The 25,490-nt window shown below is 42.0% G+C and overlaps 1 protein-coding gene across 2 annotated transcripts in view; it reads left to right on the top strand.

Annotated features, from left to right (window-relative positions):
• The window catches only part of LOC111875687 (latrophilin Cirl), a 1,027,517-nt gene that overhangs the window by 432,750 nt on the left and 569,277 nt on the right, over window positions 1–25,490 (top strand). For both annotated transcript variants that reach the window (XM_033750172.1, XM_033750173.1), the window contains one exon: window positions 9,284–9,347. The gene's annotated coding sequence lies outside the window, so the exon portion shown is untranslated. The remainder of the gene's footprint in view (window positions 1–9,283; window positions 9,348–25,490) is intronic.

Genomic DNA, 25,490 nt, shown 5'->3' with positions numbered 1-25,490 from the left:
CGATGGCGTAAATGAAGAGAATACCTTTAACAGGATTGTATGATGGAATTTTAACCTTGTAGTCACGTGCAGGATAATGACATTAAATAATTTGTATGTTTGTTCTAGTTATAACCATTCTGTCACAACAAAATCTGATTAATAGTTCTCTTAGTTGGTTTATCTTTATATAGGTTCCAAATCTTATCTCAGGTTTTCGTACATTTCAGTCCAGGCCCGCGAAACAATGGGTGTTTCAAAATGTACAAGATGTAGTTACGAACGTACGTATGAAGATTATATGCAAGTCACATGAGAATGCTAGGCGTGTCACATCCGGTATGTGGACCACACGATGTCCTTATATGCTTTGTGATAAGGATGTCTATAGTTATAAAGTTAACACCTGCATATGAAGATGTCGATGTTTGCATTTCAAACATTCAAGGGCGTTCTTCGAATTGTCGAATTTTACTTCAGTGTGGTAAGTGTTAATTACGTCTTGCCTCACCCTCCTTGGTTCGGTTCTGTGTTCGTTTGGTTGCCATGGGTGAACAGTGTAGATTTAGTTTGTGGTACATAATTTTCACTTAATGCACTCCACGATTCACTTATTTTATAGCATATGGGCTGTGTATAAAGTAAGTACTTGATGCAGTGACGTTAAATGGCATAAGCCAGCTTAATTACGTGAACTGAACTTCGTAACTTGTACTGTTATCCAAGTACAATTAGCATGATCAATTCAAGGAGGATGAGGTGGGCAGGGCGTATATCACAAGTGGGAGAAGAAGAATGCATATAGGATATTGGTGGGAAACTCAGAAGAGACCACTGGGAAGACCAAGACGTAGGTGGGTGGACATTATTAAAATGGATCTTAGACAGGATGCATTGGTATACATTGGATTGATCTGGCTGAGAATAGGGACCAGTGAAAGGCTCTTGTGAACACGGTAATGAACCCAAGGGTTCCATAAGAAGCTCGGAAGTTCTTGAGTAGCTGCAGAATTGGCGGCAACTCAAGAAGGGCTCAGCTCCATGAGCTCCACGCACGCAAGCGGCAGCACGCGCACGAACGCACGCGTTCATACACTCCGTCAGGAAGAAAGGAGAACTTTCAAGCTGAACTAAAATCATTAAATTTATTTTCGCATTAATTTATGTTACTGTGTCTGTGTATAATATTTTGTGTAGTGGAGCAATTGATGCCCTATCCTCAAGGCAGTGGCAGGACTCGATCCGGTCATCTGCGACAACTTCGCAGCAAAACTCCTCTTCTGTGAAATTAATAAACGTAAAAACAGGTAAAGTTGTCCCTGTGCTTAACTAATTAAGCACTACACCATGAAGGCGTGTGGGGAGTGGATGTATACGAGTATATCCACGTTTTCTTGACCTCGCCACTAGTTGGAAGTGAATGGTCAGTTTCACGGCCCGGCCGCTTTACCCATGGGGAAAAGCCCCCGGTGCCTATTGGATAGGAGACTGGGTGGTCCCCAGAGCCGGTCTGGACGAAGTGGAAAAAATTCTAGACCCTACCGGCCCTCGAACTTCGACTACGCTATACCGACTACGCTATCCCGGCTCCCACTGTGAAATTCATACAGGCTTTTATGGAAAACCGCGTCTTATTCTTAGTGTAGGCTTGTGAAGGAAGTTTACATGGTTGGAGAATAGTATCTGTGCTAAGAAAACAGGTTAAAATAAACAACACATAATGTAAAGCTCTGTATTTGTTACCGGTGTCCACCTATGACACGGTCACTCATTCAGTTGTTGTATTTAAGCGGTTATGACGTATTGGTGTAAGTTGCGCAAAGAAATAAAACTATTACAGGCCGTACATTATTATGAACCTTCAGCTAAAGAAATGATAAAACTTTCAGCTTTTAAATGTTTGAAATTTGGTCTGTAATATCAGTTGCATGTAAGGTAGAAAATAATTTCAACTTCGAAAAATAAAAACTTGAAAATTGTAGTCCATAAACAATGCATAGCATAAGACAGTCTTGTACCAACATAAAATCCTGGTCTCTCTCTCTCTCTCTCTCCATCTGATTACTACGCGACAGAATTTTTTGTAGTGCAAAAATCGATTTATGTTTACTGAAGTTTCTTTTCTTGTTCAGCATGTCTACTTAGAGACTCAGTTTCTGAAAATGAGGAATAAACTTGAACCCAGTGTTGGCATTAGGATAAGAGAGGTTGCGCTGAGAGAGTCCAGCCATTTTCAGCCTTCAGTGTATGTATGTTTTACATAAAAGGCTATATATAAATATAATTCCTTTTTGGTTCTTATTTCTATGTCCATTGTTCTCCAAAACTGAATTTGATAAGATGTTGGGGGCACGCGGTAGCGTACTTGGTTGAGGCACTATGCTACAACCCGGAAGGTCGCTGGTTGGAGTCCCGATTAGGTGGTGTTTTTCAGTTGATCTAATCATTCCAGCCGCACTATGGCCCTGGAGTCGACTCATCCTCTAACAGAAATTAATATCACGAATCTTCCTGGGAGTTAAGAGCGGTCGGCGCGTAAAGCTGACAACTCACCACCGTCTGTGAGCCGATTGTCTAGAGAAATTGTGGGAGCCTCAACGTCCCACAATCCTATGGGCCTTCACGGCCTGTTAGAGGTGTAGCTTAACCTTTGTTTACCTTTACCGAGATTAATATGTTTTTAAATAACATTAGATATATGAATCTGTGCAAAAGAACATACCTGTATGTTGATTTTCGTAACATGCCCCAAATTAAACCCTGGTTAAGCTTCCCCTAGTATGTGACATAGTGTTCCTGTGAAGTGTTTTGAATGGGCTACTTAACTTTACAGCTGTTCTGATGATGTGTTCTCTTTCAAACACATCCGCATATTTTTGTATAGACGTCCCGTAGACATGCAGTGATAAAATAGCAGCCTCAATAGAAAGTACCTAGTGAAAGTGGAAATCGCCTGTCCCGTATTACATGAATTGCATGTCTAATAGCTGCAACATGCATTCTCTGCGTGTTGGGTTCACTTCACTGTCCTGCGATCTCTTCAGTATGCAGATCCAATGAGTTCCGTCCCATTTCTTCTACCGTTGTTGTTCTCCAACAGTTTTGCTCGAGGCATATACTTAGTTCATCGTTTCATAAAAGTTTATTTTTCTTGTGACTCCCCGCTAAATCCATCTTAGTCTGCAGGTTTATATGCCAATACTTTTTTGATTGATTTCAGTATTTACTTCTCCATTTTTACGAGATTTATTGGACATGTGCAATCTTTTCAGATATCTTTGCACCCAGATCTCCATGGCGAGTTACTTGGACACGGCGAAGGAATGTCTTTATTCATTTTCATTATATTTGGGTATATAACTCGTCTCATATCCGAGATCCTAAAGATTAATGTAATGTATACAAAACTACAGTCTAACTCTTATATTCACTGATCCCTAGCGAGATAACGCAGATCAAGTGCTAGTCAGAAATTTATTAATGGTGTTCTTTTGACATAAGAGAGGAATTAATATGAGAATGAAGAAAATTACATGATCAGGAACTCCATAATTTGTGATCTTGCCGAAATATCATTAGGATGAAGAAATCAAGGAACATTAGATTTTGCGAGACCTGTAGAATAATTAGGGGAGATTGTTAATTAATATAAAATTTTATACAGAAAACCTGAAGGAACAGACCACCTGGAAGGCCTAATTATAAATGGGAAACCGAAGTACACTTAGAAAACCAATCTCCGTGCCACCATAGATCCCTTATGACCTGGATCGAACCTGGGTCGTCATGATAGGAGGCAGGCGACGCTTGACCAGTTGAATGACTGTTATCTTCTCAGTGAATATTCAGCACAGAGTTATTATCGTATTACCTGCCTTTACTGTTTTTCTGGTTTTCCGTTTATTTTGCTAATAAATTATTAATTTTTTCCTTAACTTTACTTCCAATTCCATGTACATTCATGTACACTTCTAGGCCTATTTCTCATTGTTCAATAATATGCTCCTCCTTCTTGATCGTTTTTAACCTACTTTCCTAGAGTAAGCTTATGCGATCTCCATCCTGTCTGTGTCTCTGTGATTCCCCCCCTCCCCAGTGACTTCTGAATGCCTAAACAAATATGTATGTATGTAAAATTTGAGGCTTTCACGGCGGTGACTATGCAGAAAGCAGTCTTCTGGGATTTGGCACCTCTGCTTTTACCGGTTCTCACGGTCTCTTCGCTTGCAGATTTCTTATATTTTTTCTTCTACCCTGAAGATGGAGGCGATAGGTTCCTCCGAAACGTCGGTTAACACCACATATACACGATGCCAAATCCCAGAAGACTGCTTTCTTCAAATATGTAAGTAACTTGGTGTGTATATCATGGCAACTGAGGCCATTTCAACGGCGTATTTCATAAGTCCCTCCCATTATTCTGTGTCTGTATGTGAATCACTCCTATCGTTGCAATGCAACGGCTCGGTCAGTTGTATTCTTTCCGTGCTAAGCAACGGCTCAGTAAAGACATTCCCGCTACAACAGATATACGCAACAACAGAAAAGTTGTTGGACGAGTCATTTTCTGTACGGTTTGTGTCTTACCAAAGGAGAATGTGTGGTTGTGTGTATCCCAACGTCGTTGCTACGTAACAACTCGGTACAGATGTTCCCGTAGAAAAGAAGAATTGTTGGAAGCGTCTTTTCTATGCAGTCCTTGTCTTATTAAAGAAAGTAGGCTATCAGATCTTCCCGAAACTTCGTTTCTTATACATGTCACTCAATTTCTGTCGGGAATGTTTCTGTCCATCCTCCTGCCCCTGCCCCTGCCTCTGACTGCTGCTGAACCACAGTGCGTTACGCTTGACCGCTGCCCACGAAACGATCTGCTTGTGATTGAAAATAATGGCGCTGGTTTATCGCGTAATGAACACAGACGTGTTATTAAGGTGCTAATCAACAATAAATAATGGAACTCTTCATTTTACCAGAAGCCCATTTCCTCGTTTTTTTAGACTTCCTTATGAGATTTAAATAATCAACGGCAGCATGGTTATCATATCTGCCTGCCCATAATCAAAAGAGTATAGTCGTTATGCACTTCCAGGTATCGCTTGTGGCTGTGAAGGCCTCCAAGCACACAAATGTACTTCCTTGGGCTACGTTTATTAAATTAATTACTGTATTGATTCAGCGAATAATATGTGTAACTCTTTTAAAGGTGTTGCCATATGTGCCACATTCTTTAACACTAAAATTTCTGCATTTTGCCCACAGAATATGTTAGGGAACTCTTGCAGTTCTCACAATGAACACCCCCCCCCAACAAACAACAGTAATTAGTTTATCTTTATGATGGAGGCACATTGGTTATTCTGTGAGGTAAGGTAACGCTATCCCTGTAACAGGACTTGAAGACCCCCAGGGTTGTGACACGTCGAGGCTCCCACATTTTCTAGACAGTCGGTTCACAGATGGCGGTAAGGTTGTTACCCCTACGCACCGGCCGCCCTTTAACCCCCCAAGGAAGTTTCCTGGTACTTGTTTCTGTCAGAGGCTGAGTCGACCCCAGGGCCATAGTGCGCCTTGAAGGATTAGGTCAATTAAAAAATCCACCTCATTGGGACTCTAACCCACGATCTTCTGGCTTGTAGCATAGTGCCTTAACCAACTACGCTACCGCGTGCCCCAATTCTATGAGATAGTAACTGAATTTTAAGTGTTAATGAGTTAAAATTCAGGAGTAAAGGGGTTAAAACATTCTTAAATAGGTAAATACTCATAATGCCGATGAGCTTATAAACCAGTTGCTTAAAAAGCCATAATAAATCTTACAAAGGATCTACATTTTCCTTGGCACAGATTTTCAAATCAGTAAAAACGATAATTATTCTTTGTCCCTGAAACTCCATGTAATCAAATCCAACTCTGGCACTGGAACCTGAAGGCTCAATACTGTCAATACCGAAGCCTGTCATAGGATATGATCCTGAGCCATTTACATCCACCTCACACACTCAAATCTTCCCTGAGCTTACTGCGTGGTACATGATCTCCTGTGAACCTGTAATTGTTATTCAGAAAAAAAATTTTTTTTTTGATCTTCGTGGAACTTGAAAGTTCATTGCCACGTTTACAAATGTAAGCTGCTGGGCCATATTCTGAGCGAGTAGTATTCAGTTTAGATAATAAAACCTCAGTTTCTACAAAATTCATTTTAATTTTGACCTAGAAATCTAATCTAGTCTTATATGCCCCAAACATTTTCTTTTCCTTGAGGGTTTCCGACACAAAGCTTTGTGCGAATTCACTCTTCCTCCATGTTCCATCTAATCTTTCCGGCTTTAGTCTCCATGACAATAATACTGTGTGGGAAATAGAAACTGGAAATCTTAGTATTATATTACCTTCAGGACTCAGTTATGTCTTATCTTAGTCACTACTTCTTCCTTACTTTCGTAAGATCTATCTTAATGTTATCTTACCGTCGCCTTCTTGTTCTTCGATATGGCATATTCCAAAGTCCCCCCCCCAGAACAAGTACATATGCATTTTAACTTCTCCCATACGAGTTACATGTTCAGCCAATTTTAAGTTTCTTGGTTTTGTCAACTAACTGTTCTCCCTCTAGCTTGCCTGTAATCTTACAAATCACGAAGTTCCACGTCATATAATTCCCTTCATCCCCTACTTCCTTTGTGCGTCATATGTCCAAAGAATTCATAACGAATCGCTTATGAATACTGCATTAGTTTATGTCTGAATCATAACGGCTGTCAACAGTTGAAAACTTCCTGTTGGATCGATAGCGCTTACAGCCGTGGGGTGAGGCCGAGCACCAGGATATGGGAGTTCTGAATGTTCACATGCGTCGCGTAATTTTGAATCTGATTAAAGGAATTCATTGTGTCGAAGGTTTCAGGAGCAATAGAGGAAGAAAAGTGGTACGAATTTTGTTGGGCGAATTAATCTGTGACAATGGATTTACGTTTTTACGCGAAACCTTTGTAAATATCACGGAACTAAGTAGTGTAACATTTGAGGCATTTAAATACTTTGAAGTCAAAAGTAAACAACTGTTATATGAAAATCAAAGTGTTGCTTTTTCTTATATTTTAAACGACGACTTAGACAACAAATGCACTTTAATACTTCATACCGAGTCTCTTAAATCAGCGTTTATAATTTTCTACATTCTATGTACGTCAACTTGCACATAATGATCTGTATTGCTTTACATACGTTTCTCCATATACTTACTTAGTTACTCATGGAGCTGAGCTCTTCTTGAGGAGCCGCCAGTTCTGCAGATACTCAAGAATTTCGCAGCATTTTAAGGAACCCGAAGGTTCATTACCGTGTTCACAAGAGCCCTCCACTGATCCCTATCCTGAGGCAAATCAATCCAATCCACACCATCCCATCCTATCTCTCTAAGATTTATGTTAATATTGTCCACCCACTTATGTCGTGGTCTTCCTATTGGTCTCGTTCCTTCTGGCCTTTCCACCAATATCCTATATGCATTCCTCATCCCCCCCCCCTTCGTGCTCCATGCCCTACCCATCTCATCCTCCTTGACTTGATCATTTAATTATACTTGGAGAAGAGTACAAGTTAATAAAAAAGTAAAGCTATCCTTTTAACAGGCCGTGGAGACCCATAGGGTTGTGAGACGTCGAGGTTTCCACATTATTTAGAGAGTCGGCTCACAGATTGCTGTAAAGTTGTCAGCCTTATGCACCGTTGGCCCTTTACACCCTAGGAAAAATTCCTGGTACTCATTTCTGTTAGGGTCTGAGTCGACCCCAGGGCCATAGTCCGGCTGGAAGGATTAGGTAAATTGAAAAATCCACATCGAGACTCGAACCCGGATCTCCCGGCTTGAAGTATAGTGCCTCAACCAACTACGCTACCGCGTGCCCCGTTTTTGACTAATAAATTACTTAAACATGATTTTCATATGTTGAGTACAGAACGTCTGTTATGCTGTCGACAGTTTGTGAATACCAAACGAATAAATGAATTGGCTGATAAGGAACGATAGGAAAGGATATAAGTGAAAAAATGAAGTTAAGAAAGGAGGCATGAAGAGGTTATGGGAATTGATGAGAGGTCTACATTAAATACTTCATACTGTTACCCTTTCTTTGTTGGGTTTTCAATGGAAACCCCTTTCCTCTTCAATCTTAAACATTGTAAGACACGGAAGCTAATTTTTCTGCACCTCAGTAATTGAAGACTGGAAGACTTGACAACAGCGTATTTGGACAGAGCCAAGGGGGTGAGCGGTCGAGGTCTTGTGGATCAATCTTCCTGGGCCTCGCCTAGCAGGTAGACGTCAGTAAGACCCCCAGGAACGTTCACGGAACTTGTTAAGATGTGGAATTGAAACCTCAGTACGACTTACTGGATGTTACCGATTCGAATCTCGGCCACGTTAATTGCGCTTCTGAGACTGATCTCTCCGTAGTTTTCCTCAGTCTTTCCAGACAACTGGTGAGGAAGTGGCTTCAAATGGACCACGACAGTCTCCGTTCAAATCCTTGCTTGCCTAGCTGCTGTTCGTGATAATTTTTCGATACTGTTGCACACCATGCAGCCTTGGGGCTTGGAAGTAGCTACGTTAAGTATAAGAATAATAATAACAACCATTTTGTATGTAAAATATTGTGACATGACTCCTGAAAACCGGAATAGTTAAGTCAAAATAGATTTTCATTGCTAGGCAACGACTCGGTAAACTTGCCTTCACTACAATGGACTGTGTTTTCTGCGTGATCCGTGCAAAGTGGTTATAAAGAAGAGGAGTCGAATTTCGAGACACCAGCCTGCCAGAATATGACCTTGGGAGCAACGCAGTTGAATTGAGTCGAGTCTTCGGAATTGGCAGTTGCAGAATAATGACAAGAATTAATTAGTCTGTGAAGAGAAGACTTCATGGGTGATTTGACGTGACAGTGAGATTGTTATAAATCCGTTACCTGGATACGACTAGTGCAGACTGAGAATCGTAGTGCGTGTGCAGCGGTGAACTATAAAGCGTGTAGATCAGCGTTAGCGCTCAAAATGCCTGTAGTTCCGATTGGAGTGTATTGCGTGTCAATGAATTCAATCATACAACCCCAAACCCCCGTCTTATTAGTCACGCACAAAATTCCCAACACGTGACCGTATTATTCGTTATGTTTCTTCTCTAGCATTGGATGGAAATTCATGGGGATTATAGTGGAGCCATTCAAGCGATAAGCACGGTTGGTTTAAGATCCTAATTTGTTTCATATTTGCTGCTGAAGTCACATGGTCTATTGTTTTTTTACAGGCTCTCAGGAGTTTGCTGCTGGCCGATAAAGTGTAGTTAAATGAAGCAGTAAAGCTTGCAGCAGGTGAGTTGTTTGAGATTACTAAAAGTAGAAACTGTTTGTGATTTTGAGGACTAGAAGAAGAAATCTTCATTGGCAATTGCCATAGAAATAAGCATTTGTGTATACTATTTTACGCAATATTCGTAAGCACAGTATAAGGGATACTCTGTTGCTGAGGTAGAAATGTAAGGAAGATCACGAGAGAGGCAGGAAAAGAAAACAAAAATCCGAACGTGACGAATCCGTTTTCATGCGAAACTTGCAAAGTCAGAATCGATTGGCCAAAGCTAGTTATCCAGTTACATTCCAGCCTCGCTTAGTGCTGACAAAGATTTAACCACGTTTAAACATGAAGCTAAAGAAGGATTTTTCAGATTTTCTGAACACACAACACAATCTTATCTGTGATGAATGTATCGCTTTCCTTATGTCCGTGCCGGGCGTAGAAGACTGCGTGGCCACACGGTCTAAGCTATGAATTGTCTTCGCCCGCTCAAACGTTGGGGTCTTGGGTTCGAATCCCACTCAAGGTACGGATGTCTGTGTGCGTTTATTCTGTGTTTGTGTTGTTCTGTGTGTAAGTAGAAGTCTTGCGACGGGCTGATCCCCCGTCCAAGGAGAACTACCTACTGTGTATAGATTAAAAAACTGAAAAAACGGCCAAACCCCAACAAAGGGCTATAGAGACAGAATAGAATAGGGCATAAAACTTTTTTCTCATGGCTAAGTACAGGAACTAGTAACCTACGTTTGTAAGCGTTGAAATAACATTTGGGTTCCGTGAAGGGCTGGAAGTTTCTTGGCAACCAATCGACCGTTAGCTGCTGAAGAAGAACTTTGTTAACCTGTGTACGATCTTGATCAAAGTAACTTTAAACGATGTATTCTTTGGGATTGTTTCTTATTTACTAGATGATCTGCTGCTCAGTCCAGAAGTCTTCGTATCAACATTCGCAACTTAGAAGAAAGCAGTCTTCTGGGATTTGGCACCGTGTATATGTGGTGTTAACCGACGTTTCGGAGGAACGTATCGCCTCCATCTTCAGGGTAGCAGTCTGCTTTTACCGTTTCTCACGGGCTCTTCGCTTGCAGATTTCTTATATTTTTTCTTCTACCCTGAAGATGGAGGCGATACGTTCCTCCGAAACGTCGGTTAACACCACATATACACGGTGCCAATTCCCAGAAGACTGCTTTCTTCATAGTCACCGCCGTGAAAGCCTCAAATCTTACATTCGCAGCTTAGTTTACGATTAATGCAGATAATGAAATAGTGTTTTAGTGGTCAAGTATAAAGTGGTCGTTATCATTTATTTCTATTTTTGGGGGAAGGGGGAGCCGGAAGAATAAGAATAAGCCATCAGAAATATTGTGGGTACGTTCAGTGTTTACTTGTGCTCTAACAAGTTGACCATTAATTCTTTCCGCGCTTTCGCCAAGATTTCACGAACCTGTCTCATTTACTGATACAGGAAAAGAAACAAAAAAAAAAACCCGTGCCATCTGGATTTTTTTTGTATCGTATTAGGTCACAAGTACAGTCTTTTTATGTCACGTCTGTTGAAAGTCCGCTTAGCCAAGGGGCCATTCTTTGACAAACAGTGCTTATCACCAATGCGTCACGATGTGTTTGAATTCGAATGCATTTCTGTACATAGGCCTCATTTAACAGTGTAGTGATGCCGTGAGATTTTGTTCAGCCGTGTTTCATCATGTCATTCCTAGTGCTACTCTTATTAAATTGTTGCTGTCTTGATGTATAAACGTCTATTTACATATATATACATGTGTATATATGATGTTCTATTTTAATTACATGTTTCAGAGTTATATTTTCATTGTTCTTATTTTCCTGTATATCTCTTACTGTACCACTTCCCCATACGCCTTCATGGCGCAATGCTTAATTAGCTGAGCACATGACAACTTTACCTTAGTTTCTTGGGGTGGGGTGAGACTACTGTTTGGCCTACTGTACCGGCCCCCGTATGGCAGACGATGATTGTGGAGTAGTCGGCGGAATGAGAATTGGCAGGGGAAACCCAAGTACTCGGAAGAAAACTGCCACAGTGCCACTTTGTCCACCACAATTCCCACGTGACCTGATCTGGGCTCGAACTCAGGCCGCCACGGTAGGAAGCCGGCTACTAATTTATTTTTAATTCGCTTAGTGAGGGGCGGTGGAGTCCAACTGGGTCCACTAGGCACGGCAACCACTGATTGACCCATTGTACCTGCCCCGGATGATTATGATGATGGAGAATTTGGTGGAATGAGAATTGACAGAGGAAACCGAAATATTGGACAAAACCTACCACAGTGTCTCTTTGTCCACCACAAATCCCACATGACCTGACCTGGGCTCGAAACCTGGCCGCCGCGGTGGGAAGCCGGCGACTAACCGCCTGAGCCACGGCGTGGCCTCCCACCACTTTAACTTGCTTTAATCTTAATAGTTTTTCTTTACTTTTCGTGATTTAGTACTTGTTCGTAAAATAATTTTCTCTCTGATTAGTACATGACAATGAGGAAAGCCTAGTGATGGATGAAAAACAATATGAAGATAATTGATCTGTTTATGCATACACGTATAGGACCCTACATCGGTACATACACACCACAACGGTACGTGCTTTTGTATGCTGTGAGGTATACTTCAGTGTATTGTCACGTGGAAAAGTTTGGGAAACGCTGGTTTAGATCAGTGAGGAGACAGAAATGAATCTCAAAGAGATAGGATGGGATGGTATGGATTGGATTTATCTGACTCGGGATAGGGACCAGTGGGGGGGCTCTTGTGAACACGGTAATGAACCTTCGGGTTCAATAAACTGCTGAGAAATTCTTGAGTAGCTGTAGAATTGGCGGTTCCTCAAGAAGGTCTCAGCTCCATAAGTAAATAAGTAAGTAAGAGGAGACAGAAATATAGTTAATTAATTGTTTGACCATACAGAAATAATATAAGGTAATATGTAACTAATTGGAAAGCACATAGAAGGAAAAATTCGGGATAGGTCGATNTGCACTGTCTTCGCTCGCTCGGAAGCCGGGATCGTGGTTTCGAATCCCACTCAGGGCATGGATGTTTGTGTGCGTTTTTCTGTGTTTGTCTACAGGTAGAGGCCTTGCGACAAGCTGATCACTCGCCCAAGGAGTCCTACCGAATGTGTAAGATCTAGAAAAACCAAAGTGAACGGAGAAGTTCATGGAGGTAGGCCTAGGCCCACTGGGACTGTAGTGACAAGGAAAAAAAAAAGCGGTCGGGGAGTGAAGCAGAGATCAAGGATAGTGGAGCTATACCTCCATTTGCTCATTCGTCTTCATAGCATGGTGCTTAATTAATCAAACACGGTGATAACGTTACCTTTCCAGAATTCCGATACGTGTGAATATATCGGTCAGGATAGTCGATCTTAGCGCCAGAAGTTCCAGAAATTGAAGTCTGAACGTCCGTTTGCATTAGCGAAGTTTCTAATTCAGAAAAAAACAAATTTACATGTGCGTGTTGCAATTGGGCCACATGGAGGCCGACTGTGTGAACACCGGCAGACGATGCAAATAACATGATTTATGAACACTGGAATCGGAAGAAACCCGTTTTCATGTTGGTTATGTAGCCTATGTAACTTGTGCACGTGTAATTCCCTTTTCACATGACACGATTGCCTTATGCGTTAAGGCGAACGTTGTGCTTAGGCCACCTCTGAACCCAGTGAAAGTTGCTTTCCTACACTGTCCATGTATTAATAACAAACTGCAAGCATCTCTACCTTTTGACATTTCAACATGTGACCTGGATAAGAGAGACGGTACATACGTATTATTGGTATTTTCTTCTCTGTTTTGTTTGTTTCGCAATTGCTAATGTAATCTGCACTGCGATTAGCTTGGTTTCACTTTCTATACCTCCCTGCCGGGGCATTGATTGCCCCTAACATGAGAACAAGATGGTGGGCCTGATAATAACGCAACTTCTTGTCAATTTCTATTTCCCAGTGGGCAGTCTGTACCTTATACCTGTTCTGCTAAAGGTAGACCACAGAGTCTTTGTGAAATTAGAATTTTCATTATGCCGCATAACCTTTTAAAACTAGGAAAACAGCAAGACATGTGTAGATTTGAATGCACTGTCGAATCTATGATTTGGTTTCGGAGAGAGAGTGGTCGTTTGAAAGTATACATACTTACTTATGGAGTTGAGACCTTGTTGAAGAGCTGCCAATTGTGCAGCTACTCAAGAATTTCCCAGCATTTTATGGAACCCGAAAGTTCATTACCGTATTCACAAGAGCCCTCCTCTGGTCCCTATCCTGAGCCAGATCAATCCAATACATACCACCCCATTCTACATCTCTAAGATCCATTTTAATACNCTTGTTGAAGAGCTGCCAATTGTGCAGCTACTCAAGAATTTCCCAGGATTTTCTGGAACCCGAAAGTTCATTACCGTATTCACAAGAGCCCTCCTCTGATCCCTATCCTGAGCCAGACCAATCCAATCCATACCACCCCATTCTACATCTCTAAGATCCATTTTAATATTGTCCACACACCTACGCATTCGTCTTCTCGGTTGTTTCTTTCTTTCTGGCTCTCCCACCAATATCCTATATGTATTCGTGCTACATGCCCTACCCCTCTCATTCTCCTTGACTTGATCATTCTAATTATACTTGGAGACCAGTACACGTTATGAAGCTCCTCATTATGCAGTCATCTCCTACCTTCTGTCACTTCATCCCTCTTCGGTCGAAATATTCCCCTCAACACATATATTACACACCGTCTAAATACTTGTATTCATATTCACAAATCTTTCCATTGTTATTTTGTAATTCGGTTATTTTCCTTGCAACTAATTTTTGGCAGAAATGTGTTTATTTTGTTATCCCAGATAAGGGTCTACTTTTTCCAGAGTAGTTTGTAATGCTATCTTCCCTTGTTAGGACTGGGTCTTCTGTCGAACAGTGCAGCAGAGGTCGTCTCCTATATCTGAATACTAGTGATACGCTACGCCCTACGTACCTGCAAAACAAAAATGATATTTTTCGTTCACTTCTGTTACTTCTTCTTGCGCCTCTCCAGGTTATATAACAAAGAACTGTTTTGAAACTACAGTGAAAAATAAAAATTACATTCATGAAGACATAAGAACAGATTACATTCGGGAAATACTTGCTGTCATCAAGCTGAGAGTCCCATCTTCTGTCTCCATTCTAACTACGTGTAATTAACTCCATGGAGCTGAGCCTTTCATGAAAAGCCGCCACTCGCTCAGTTACTCAAGAATTTCCCAAAATGTTGTGGAACCAGAAGGTTCGTTACCATGTCCACAACAGCCGTCCACTGGTCTCTGTCCTGAACAAGATAAATCCAGTCCATACCACCTCATCCTATTTCTCCTAACGTAAAGTCGTTCCTGTGCTTAACTAGTTAAACACTACGCCATGAAGGTGTATGGGAGAGTGGATGTATAGATCCACATTTTCTTGACCTCGGCACTAGCTGATGGTGAGTGGTCGTCTTCACGACCCAGACGCTTTAATTCTTGACCCTACGGGACTCGAAATCCGACCCCTCCGTCGTCCATCCCGTAGCCAGTCGCTATACCGACTGAGCTATCTTAGCTCTAAATTCAATTTAATAGTATCCTCCCAGAATCTAAAAATATAAAGATTAAAATATTAAAAAACTGTGATATATTGTTACTGTTGTATTGTATGTGTGTGAAACTTGGACACTTGCCCTAAGAAGAAACATAGATTATAGGAGTTTATGAACCGGATACCGAGTGGAATACTTGGACATAAAATTGGGGAAGCAACAGGATATTGGAAAGAACTTCGTGAATTTTACTCTTCATAAAATATTTGAATAATCAAATCGAGGAGAATGACTTTGGCAGAGCATGTAGCATACATGGAAGAGGTGAGAATTTTAGCGGAGAAACCTGGAAGTTATGAGACCACTTGGAATAATTAGGCGAAGATGAAAGAATAATACAGGATCGGACAAAATCTGTTACCAGTTTTAAAGATAAACTCCTATTTTACAAACCATCTGTATGGTAATGGGCTACGAGCGTGTAAATCGGGGTTTGATTCCCGGCAAAGACAAGAGACTTTTCTTTACTCTACAGCGTCCAGACGGTCCAGACCAGCTCTGTGGCCCACCCAGCCTCCTGTTCAATGGGTACCGAGGGCTCTTTCCCATANAGACAAGAGACTTTTCTTTACTCTACAGCGTCCAGACGGTCCAGACGGTCCAGACGGTCCAGACCGTCCAGACTAGCTCTGGGGCCCACCCAGCCTCCTATTCAATGGGTACCGAGGGCTCTTTCCCATGTGGTAAAGTGGCCGGACATGAAGCTGACCACTCACCTCCGTTTGGTACCGAGGTCATGAATGGTGGAGCTTTACCCCCACTCACACATACGTCTTCATGGCGCGATGCACAATTAATTAAGCGCAGGGACAACTTTACGAGTACCTTTTTTTTTTTGCCTTTTACATTGTCATTACAATTTCATAACATACATCAAAGCATTTATGTTGCAGTCATCAGCGTTTCGCAATGATGTCCATTAATGGCCACCGCTGTTGCAAAGAAAATCCTCTGTTCGCTTTTTCACATTCTCCATTGCTGTCTGTAGAGTGTCTGGCGGCATTCTTTCCATCTGAACAAAAAGTGCACGATGTTCATTCGACAACCGCCCCATGATTAGTGCTCAGAAGAACCGTAATACGTCAGTCGGTATAACCACGGGCTACGGGCTGGACGGTCCAAGACTCACGGTTCGATTCTCGGGAGGATAAGAGGGTTTTCTCTTCTGCATAGCATTCAGGTCGGCTCTGGGACCCATCCAGTCTTCCTTCGGAAGGGTACCGAGGATACTACCCCAAGGGTAAAGTAACCGGGACGTGAAGCTGACCACTCACTTCCATCTGGGCCCAAGTTTAAGCATACATGGATTTATATTTATACCTCCTCTCCCTCATAAATCCATATTTCCTGTTAATTAATTAAACATAGGTTTAGCTTTGTGAGTGAGGAAATGAATCCTTGGTTTCCTTGGGATTTCTATAGGCTCACCAGCTGGGTATCTGTCATCTATTCAACGAAGACTCTCCTCAGTTGGGTTAGTGACAGGAGATCCGACTTCTGTTTGGATGTCATTTTAAACAATCGGCTTTAATTTCTACGGAATTAGTCTTATTTTACAGTAGAACTGTACTTTGAATTTATTAAATTGTAATGCTGTTGTGCAGTAAAGGTGAAGGAAATTTCAATTTTGATCTACAATATATTTCGTCTTACGTCGTGAGAAACGCTGTGTCGACAGGCAGCTGAACAGTAATTACGAGACCGCGAAAGAGTCTTATATATTAATCTTACTTACTTACTTACTCAAGGAGCTGAGCCCTTCTGGAGGAGCCGCCAATTCTGCAGCTACTCAAGAATTTACCAGCGTTTTATGGAACCCGAACCATGTTCACAAGAGCCCTCCACTGATCCCTATCCTGAGCCAGATCTATCCAATCCATACCATCCCATCCTATCTCTCTAAGATCCATTCCAATATTGTTCACCCACCTACGCTTTGGCCTTCCCTGTAGTCTCTTTCCTTCTGGATTTCCCACCAATATCCTGTACGCATTCCTCGTCTCCCCCATTCGTGCTACATGACCTGTCCATCTCATCCTCCTTGACTTGATCATTCTAATTATACTTGGAGAAGAGTAAAAGTTATGAAGCTCCTCATTATGCAGTTTTCTCACATGCAACACTGTTGCATGAGGATTATTAATTCCAACGATTTATGCTCGTAACTATACGTAAACAGGATTTTTTCCTGTGGCGCTACAGCCCCAATTTGGGCCTAGGCCTACCTCCATGAAACTCTCCGTTTCACTAGATCTTACACATACGGTAGGACTCCTTGGGCGAGTGATCAGCTCGCCGCAAGGCCTCTACCTGTAGAGAAACACAGACAAACGCACACAAACATCCATGCCCTGAGTGGGATTCGAACCCACGATCCCGGCTTCCGAGCGAGCGAAGACAGTACGTGCCTTAGACCGCTCGGCTACCGTGACCGGCACGTAAACAGGTTACCGTACCTTAATCCAACATACTCGCCTTTATTTTTATGAAATGTGGCTCTTCGGGATTACTGGGTTTTTGGACTTTGTCCACCTTCCGGTGTTTTAAAGAACACAGTGTTTCGGAAACTGGATCTGTTTCCATCCTCAGGTCTGTTCTATCCGTCAGAAAGAGCTAACCTTAGTCCCTAGACTCCTTTACTGCCTTTACAGTAAATCCAGTGATTGAGGTTAGTTCTTTCTAACGGACCAGAGTAGGTGTCTCCCACCCCTCACCTGAGGACGGAAACAGATCTAGTATCTGAAACACTGTGTTCTTAAGATTACTATAATATGGACAGCTCTAAAAATCCAGTAATCTCGGGTGTTATAGACGAGTGTTTCTCAACCGTTGGGCCGCGGCCCGGTACTGGCCCTCGTCTTATTAAAAAAAATTACCGGGCTTCGGTCTCACAAAGGGTGAGAACCACTGTTATAGACCACTGTCAGAACCCATTAGAATCGGCTTATGACTCTGTTGTTTCGCAGTGTGTAATAGCCAGTTCTTCCAATTGTACTATAAGGTGCAGTAAAAAGTCCTAAAAGGCCGCACCTTAGCTGAAGCGGTTAGTCGCTGGCTTCCTACCGCGGCGCCCCGGGTTCGATCCCGGGTCTGGTCAAGTGGGATTTGTGGTGGACAGAGTGGCGCTGGGGCAGGTTTTCTCCGAGTACTTTGGTTTCCCCTGCCAATCTTAATTCCACCAATTGCTCCACAATCACCCTCACCTATCATCTGGGGCTGGTACAATAGGCCAGAAGTGGCCGCAGTACAAGGGACTTAGTCCCACCCCACTAGCAATAAGAAAGAGTCCTAAAGTGCGATATTAAATACGTATATTCATGAAGCAGAATTCTCTGCATTTATTTCATGCAGAAAACAAATTATCACGGCATATTATTCATGTTAATAGGACGGATGGTGTTTTGCTTTGGTTCATTTAAGGATGATATGCAAATGTGTGGAACTGAATAATGTAAACTCATCCTCATTTCTTGTTACTAATGAATTGGCATACAGTGCGACTGTTCGCTTCCTAGGAAGATGTCGGCTCTGTGTAGGCAGTTAGTTGGAGTTATATAAAAACAGAAGAAAAAGTTATAATTTCTGAATGGTTGCGCCACGCAGTCTGTTCTGTGGCGGGACACCACAAATTTGTATTTTCTTGGGGTGAGACTGAGTCCACTTGGTACGTTGACCACTATTTGGCCTATTGTACCAGCCCCGGATGATAGATGATGCTGAATGTGGAGCAGTCTGTGAGATGAGAATCGGCAGGGGAAACCGAAATACTCGGAGGAAACCTGCCCCAGTGCCACTTCGTCCACAACAAATCCCACATGACCTGACCTGGATTTGAAGCCTGGCCGCCGCGGTGGGAAACGGCGTCTACCCGCCTGAGTTACGGCGCGGCCAATTAACAGAGTTCGTGTACAGTGTAGTTGGAAAAGTATTTGGGCCCAGAGGGATGATGTATGCAAGCTTAGTCTAGCATATAAGGCTCGGGGGTTGAGATGGTGTCCATTGAGGGACTTTCGTATCTTCTGATTCTCTTGCTGTTGGGCGACAATTTCTTGCGCCGTTGTCAGAGAACGGACTTCGAAGTTCCTGTTAAAAATTTTGAGGTTTTCAGTACACACTTGAATTCGTATAGTGAGGTATGGTATAATTACGTGCATCGGCGCGAATCTTCCGCATTATTGTCTGAAGAACCTTTACAATTTTTTTAATCTTTTAAGTTAGAAAGTACATTCACTTAATGTAAAGGTCGGAAGTATGAATATTACTACTCACCTGCGGAGTCTGGAATAAAGGTGGTAAAGCTGCCCCTATAAGAGGCCGTGAAGGCCCATAGGGGTGTGAGAGGTCTAAGCTTGCATATCTTCTAGACCAGTGGTTCCCAACCTTTGTTAGACCGCGGACCGGCGGTTAAGAAAAACTGTCCTAGACAGTCTGCTCAAGAATGACGGTAAGGTTGTCAGTCTTACGCTCCGGCCGCCCTTCACCCCCTAAGAATGTTCCTGGTACTCATTTCCGTAAGAAATCCACCTCACAGGGAATCGAACCCTCGATCTTCCAGCTTGCAGCATAGTGCCTCAACCAACTACTCTACTGCGGAATTTTTAATATTAAATCAAATGTTGTATGCTTAAGGTACATGATTAATCAAATTGCGAAGAAACAAAGGACGATATCGTGACTATGTATGTCACATATTAGGAATTGCTCAGTTGATTGCTGCATGACCTCTGAACTGGCATGTAGCGTTGTATGAATACGTTGCTTTCCTCGGCCCACTTTCCAGCCGCCTCAAGAGGTCGCTCGCTACACACATTTCATTTCCTTGCCGCCGCACCTTCTTTGAAACGAAAATTCTCTATGCCAGCAATTATTTCTACACCGTACTGCAGTCACTATTGCTGCCTTTATACTCCCACTCCTCCCACTTGTTACTCTCCAGAAGGGCATCGTATGCTTCCATCAAGATCGTAATTCTGAAAGTACTTCCTGAAATCAGGATAACTTTGGGCGTTCTGGGATCGCTCCTTTCATTGAACCAAAAGTAAAAGTGAAACTTGAAACCAATATCAGGAAGGTCCAAGTTTGTGCTTTTCTTTTACGATATCACACTGAGCTCCATATACAATTTCTTTCGGAAGAAACCGTTCCTGGGTGGTCTGCTTTTTGTCTCCCATTTGTCATATTCCCATATTTTGTCTTAAACTCTTACCCTTCACTTAATCTCTCGAATGGGGTTCGATACATATTTACGATATGTGGTACAGATTTCGAGGCATCGAATTATGATCCCAGTGTCCATCAGTCTCTGCGTCAGTCTCGAGGTAGAACCTTAAGACATGCCACGGCCACTTCCCTTCTTATCATCTCTAATATAGCTTATAACTCTTTGTTAGCCAGCGAACCAAAGAATGAAATTTCTTAGTGTAATACTAGCATCTGTTAGAAAATCGACCACTAATTGGAGGCAGTGGACCGCCTCTGTGGTCTAGTAGTTAAGATTTCCTGGCTACAGATCAAGAGGTCTCGGGTTCGATTCCCGTCGCTACCAGATTTTCTGAATAGTAGTGGGTCTTGAACGGGATCCTTTCAGCCTCATGAGGATAACTGAGGAGCTGTTTCGAGGAAATAGCGGCTCCGGTCTAGAAAACCGGGATTAATGGCCGTGGAGATTCGTTGCGTCGACCACGCGACGCACTCTATCCGCTAGAGTTGGCACCAACTTCATCAACAAGCAGCCTTGGCTCTGTCGGTATAGTTCGCTTGCGGACTAAAACCACGGAGTTTTTTAGTTTGTTAGATTTATTTTCATTTCTGTCTTTCCGTCATCGAACACGAGATTTCAAAGGTTCTGCTCTTTATGTTCGTAATTTGAGTGTTACTCTTCGTCTTTATATTTCTGTTAACACTCCATTCTGAAAACACTTAAGAAATATAAATGTAGCTAAAAATTATTAGTAAGGAAATAAATAAACTATCTCTCTAACAGGCCGTGGAGGCTCATAGGGTTGTGAGACGTCGAGGCTCCAACATTTCCTAGAAAATCGGCTTACAGATGGCGGTGAGTTCGTCAGACTTAAGCGCCGGCCGCCCTTTACCCCCAGAAAGATTCCTGTTAGAGAGTGAGTCAACCCCGGGGCTATAGTGCGGCTAGAAGGATTAGTTCAATTATAAATCCAATGACCTCATTGGGAATCGAACCCGCGACCTTCCGACTTGTAGCATAGTACCAACTATGCTGCCGCGTGACCCTTAATAGAGAAATAATTTTGTTAAAAGAAATTTTACCCTTAGTAATATCAGACCCCAGCCTCTTGTTGAAACAAACTTTGACACTTAAATAGCAAAGATGTCTGAAATACAGCAATCACATAGGTTTATTCAGTGTTCGGTATAAAATCTAAAATCAGTCTTGACACATAGTGGAGAAGTTTAAAAATTACAAAAATGAGTGCGTAGTTATACAAGAGTATGAAATAAATACTGAAGTGTGTGTAGGAGTTGGGTAATATAACAACTGATCAACCTGACAGACATTACGTTAAAATCGGTTTTGTTAATCAGAAGTAAGCCTGCAGCTATCAATGCCTTTCCCTTTTACAGAGTTGGAGGTGAACAGCTTTGATTTTATCATTTCAGCGTTTCATTGGAGTGACGTATTAATTCAAATGCGAGATAACTCATCCTGTTACCTTGGCCGGAGCTGTGTAACTTTGCTGCATTCCGACAGCTCAAAACCCACTGAACATGATATTGCCTTCACTGGAAGCAAATTGAAATTTCGCAAACACCTATAAAAAATCTGTTTAAGCATATTTCAGCAAGTAAGTGGCGTAGGTAACAGGACTGCCTTGCACTCATATTCAGATCGAATCCAATTATCACGCGGTGTTTCGTGGTGCCTAAAAATAATGCCGGAAGAGTGGGCCTACGACTCCTCCCATGGCCCTTTTGCTCACGATACCTTCTGACGTTGCGTAACCTTACAATAGTGAAATAGCCAAATGTATTAACATTACACTTACGGACAGAGTCCGATGTGTTGGCGCACCTGAAACGTTGGAACATTGACACTGGAAACGCGTAGACATGGAGGAGGCAAACCACGAAATTCTCACCCGGTCTGCGAGACTAAATTGGAACCCAGGTTCTCCAAACAAGGAAGAGCAATGCTAGACACTACACAGAGACGCTTGGTGTTTGAGAAACGCAAACTTACAGTTACCAGGTTCTCCAGACAAGGAAGAGCAATGCTAGACACTACACAGAGACGTTTGGCGTTTGAGAAACGCAAACTTACAGTTACCAGGTTCTCCAGACAAGGAAGAGCAATGCTAGACACTACAGAGACGTTTGGCTTTTGAGAAACCCACGCTTACAGTTGCTGGTCGGCGGAATTTAACGCGATAGTGGAGCTATCACTGGCACGTTTTAAAGTCCAGTGCTGGTATAATTGTTGCGTTTGACACAAGGGAAAAGAAACGTGGCAGATCTTTACGCATATATTGGTTTTGGCCTCGTCACTGAGGAAAATCATAACACGAGAAGAGCGAACTTCTGGAGTACAAGCTCTCACTCCAGTACGTCATGCTTTTGTCTCATCTGTAACGTTACTTGTTCATTGTTAGTAATCTCGTGTACTCGCTAAAGGAAGGCACAGTGTGAGGTTGTTTCGTAATGCGAATTCACAGTACCCCATCATCAAATAGAAGGGCGTTGCCGAACTTCAGCGTTCATCTTTTGCGGAGCAAATTTTCTTCACATATGTTTATACTGTGAGACCTTTGTCTTCTGGAGGCAAATACTTATGAACATAATGTCGATAATCTTTGTCAGCTGACGAAATTTATTTTCTTTATAATTTTGGTTACGACAGCAGACCCCTTACTCATGAAATATGTTGATTCATTCACTTATTTCTTTATTTAGAAAGTGTAAAGGATGAATGCCTTTTCGCTCGCTCGGAAGCCGAGATCGTGGATTCGAATCCCACTCAGTGCATGGATGTTTGTGTGCGTCTTTTTGTGTTTATGTACAGGCACAGGCCTTACGACGAGCTGATCACCCGCCCAAGGAGTCCTACCGAATGTGTAAGATCTAGAAAAACCGAAGTGAACGGAGAAGTTCAAGGAGGTAAGCCTAGGCCCACTGGGGCTGTAGTGCCAAGGGGGGGGGAAAGGAAGAATGCGCATTAATACGTTTGTGAATGCTCGGCAGCCTATGTAACTTAATATAATTTAAAAGTATAATAAAATTGTTTTACATTTGTTATAATATAAATTAAATATTTAAAATCCTGTAATCTGTGACTACTTTTTCTATTCTACTACATCAAAACATTTATTAGGCGAACTATATAAATCAAGAAAAATTCTTAGTTATATGATTAGCATAAATTACCCTTCAGCATCGTGTCTTGTAGTTGCAATGTTTTCCTTAACCCCCGTTTCCATCATTTGTGGTATGTGTTATTCCTGCTAAAGGAAATACCAGTTTCAAAACGATAATATTTATGTTTGTATAGGCCTATATACACCTTGTTTACGGCATTTTAAAGTAAACGAGATTATAAACGTTAACAGCTTTCCAAACATTTTCAAAGAAAAAAATCGTCGAATTTACCCGTTTATTGCCTTACATACTCTTGTTTTAATGCGTTTCGTTTTGTATATAGAAACCGAACCGTATCACTCGTGTGCAGCTATAGTGGCGTAAGCCATGTTTCGGAATTACGCGCTATGTTCGGGATGATCCTGCAGATATGCGAATTCTGTTTTATTCAAACCAGCAATTCCTTACGATTGTCCACACAGTTTCGTCTTTGTTCATTGATTCGGAAACTGAAACGCCTTCATATGTGAACACGAAATGGGAACTTTAAGTTTTGGTACGAGATAAAACGATGAACCGGGATAACGTAGTCTGTATGGCGACTGTACGGGCTGGACGACCGAGGGGTCGGAGTTTGAGTCCCAGTAGGGTCAAAAATTTTCTCTTCTTCACGTCATTCAGATCGAGTCTGGGGTCCACCCAACCTCCTATCCAATGGGTATTGGGGGTCTTTCCCCGGGGTTAAGCTGAGCAATCGCCTCCAACTAGTGCCGAGGTCAAGAAAATGTGGATCTATATACAGTAGAACTTGGTTATAACGTCATCAAAGGGACCTAAAAATAGTGTCGTTATAAACGAATGTCGTTGTAACCGAAATGGGCACTTCCACAGTAGCCTTATGTTAGTCACGTAAAAATCTACCAAAAACCGAGTTAAAATGTTGCATTTTTTAGTGAAATACGTAGTTAAGTACAGACTAACGTAACATTAACGTGGAATTGCCAAATGTGCAATATCAAAGACATATTACAGCGCTTTTCACTGATAATACACACCGCACTAATACTGTATATTAAAGGTAGGCCTACTCACCAAATTACAGTAGATTACATCAATTGTTGTGCCTTACTGTACCTAGATACGAGTACAGTAATCAGTTATCTTCATCTGTTTCCTGTTACTTGCCCAATACACACTTTCTAAATTACGTTCAATGTCCATATCAGAGAAATTCAGGAATGAAAATGACGTTACATACGAGGTTGATGCATTTGTGCATGTCGTACTAAGCAAGGTATAAAAACAGTTGCTTTATGAGGAATTAGTTCGTACCATTGAATATTTGACGCAATAGACAAGGTGTCGCAGAAACCGATGTTGCTATAACCAAGTTTTACTGTATCTATGTGGTTAAGCACAGGGACCTTACATTTTACCTTTACCAGTAACACGCATAGCCTGGGTATGCTTATCCCGATCTCATGGAGATGGTCATTTGCTTGTTATGCTTTGTTCCGAGATACTTTTTTTTTGCTAGTGGGATGGGACTAAGTCCCTTGTACTGCGACCACTTCTGGCCTATTGTACCAGCCCCAGATGATAGGTGAGGGTGATTGTGGAGCAATTGGTAGAATGAAGATTGGCAGGGGAAACCGAAGTACTCGGAGAAAACCTTCCCCAGCGTCACTTTGTCCACCACAAATCCCACTTGATCAGACCCCGAGATCGAACCCGGGCCCCCGCGGTGGGAAGCGAGCGAGTAACCGCTTGAGCTATGGCGCCGCCTTTCCGAGATACTTAATACGGATGTGAATTGTTTAATATTGACATTATTTAATCCTAGGCTATATTTGCTAGCATATAGTAGAATATGATTTATATATTCAACATAGCTGTACAGATTCTTTTGATTTGACTTTTTCATGTTGGAAGACCATTTTTTGACCAAGATATAAGATAAAGTTGACTTGTTCATTCTGGTTCGTCACACAAGTAATAGCATAAAAGATTATTAACGCAGCCCAGTGTGATTGTTATAGGATATAATAATTTGTATCTTTGGTACCGTAATAGCAATTTTTGTTTTGATAAAGTCCTTATCAGTCACACTGGATGGCGCTAATGATATATTATAAGATATGAGATCGTGTACCATTCATTGTTTATAGGTTTCTG

The sequence above is a fragment of the Cryptotermes secundus genome, unplaced genomic scaffold, assembly GCF_002891405.2.
Source record: "Cryptotermes secundus unplaced genomic scaffold, Csec_1.0 scaffold388, whole genome shotgun sequence".
Classification (NCBI taxonomy): Eukaryota; Metazoa; Arthropoda; class Insecta; order Blattodea; family Kalotermitidae; genus Cryptotermes; species Cryptotermes secundus.
The sequence above is the reverse complement of the archived record's forward strand: the minus strand, read 5'-3'. Positions and strand labels throughout refer to the sequence as shown.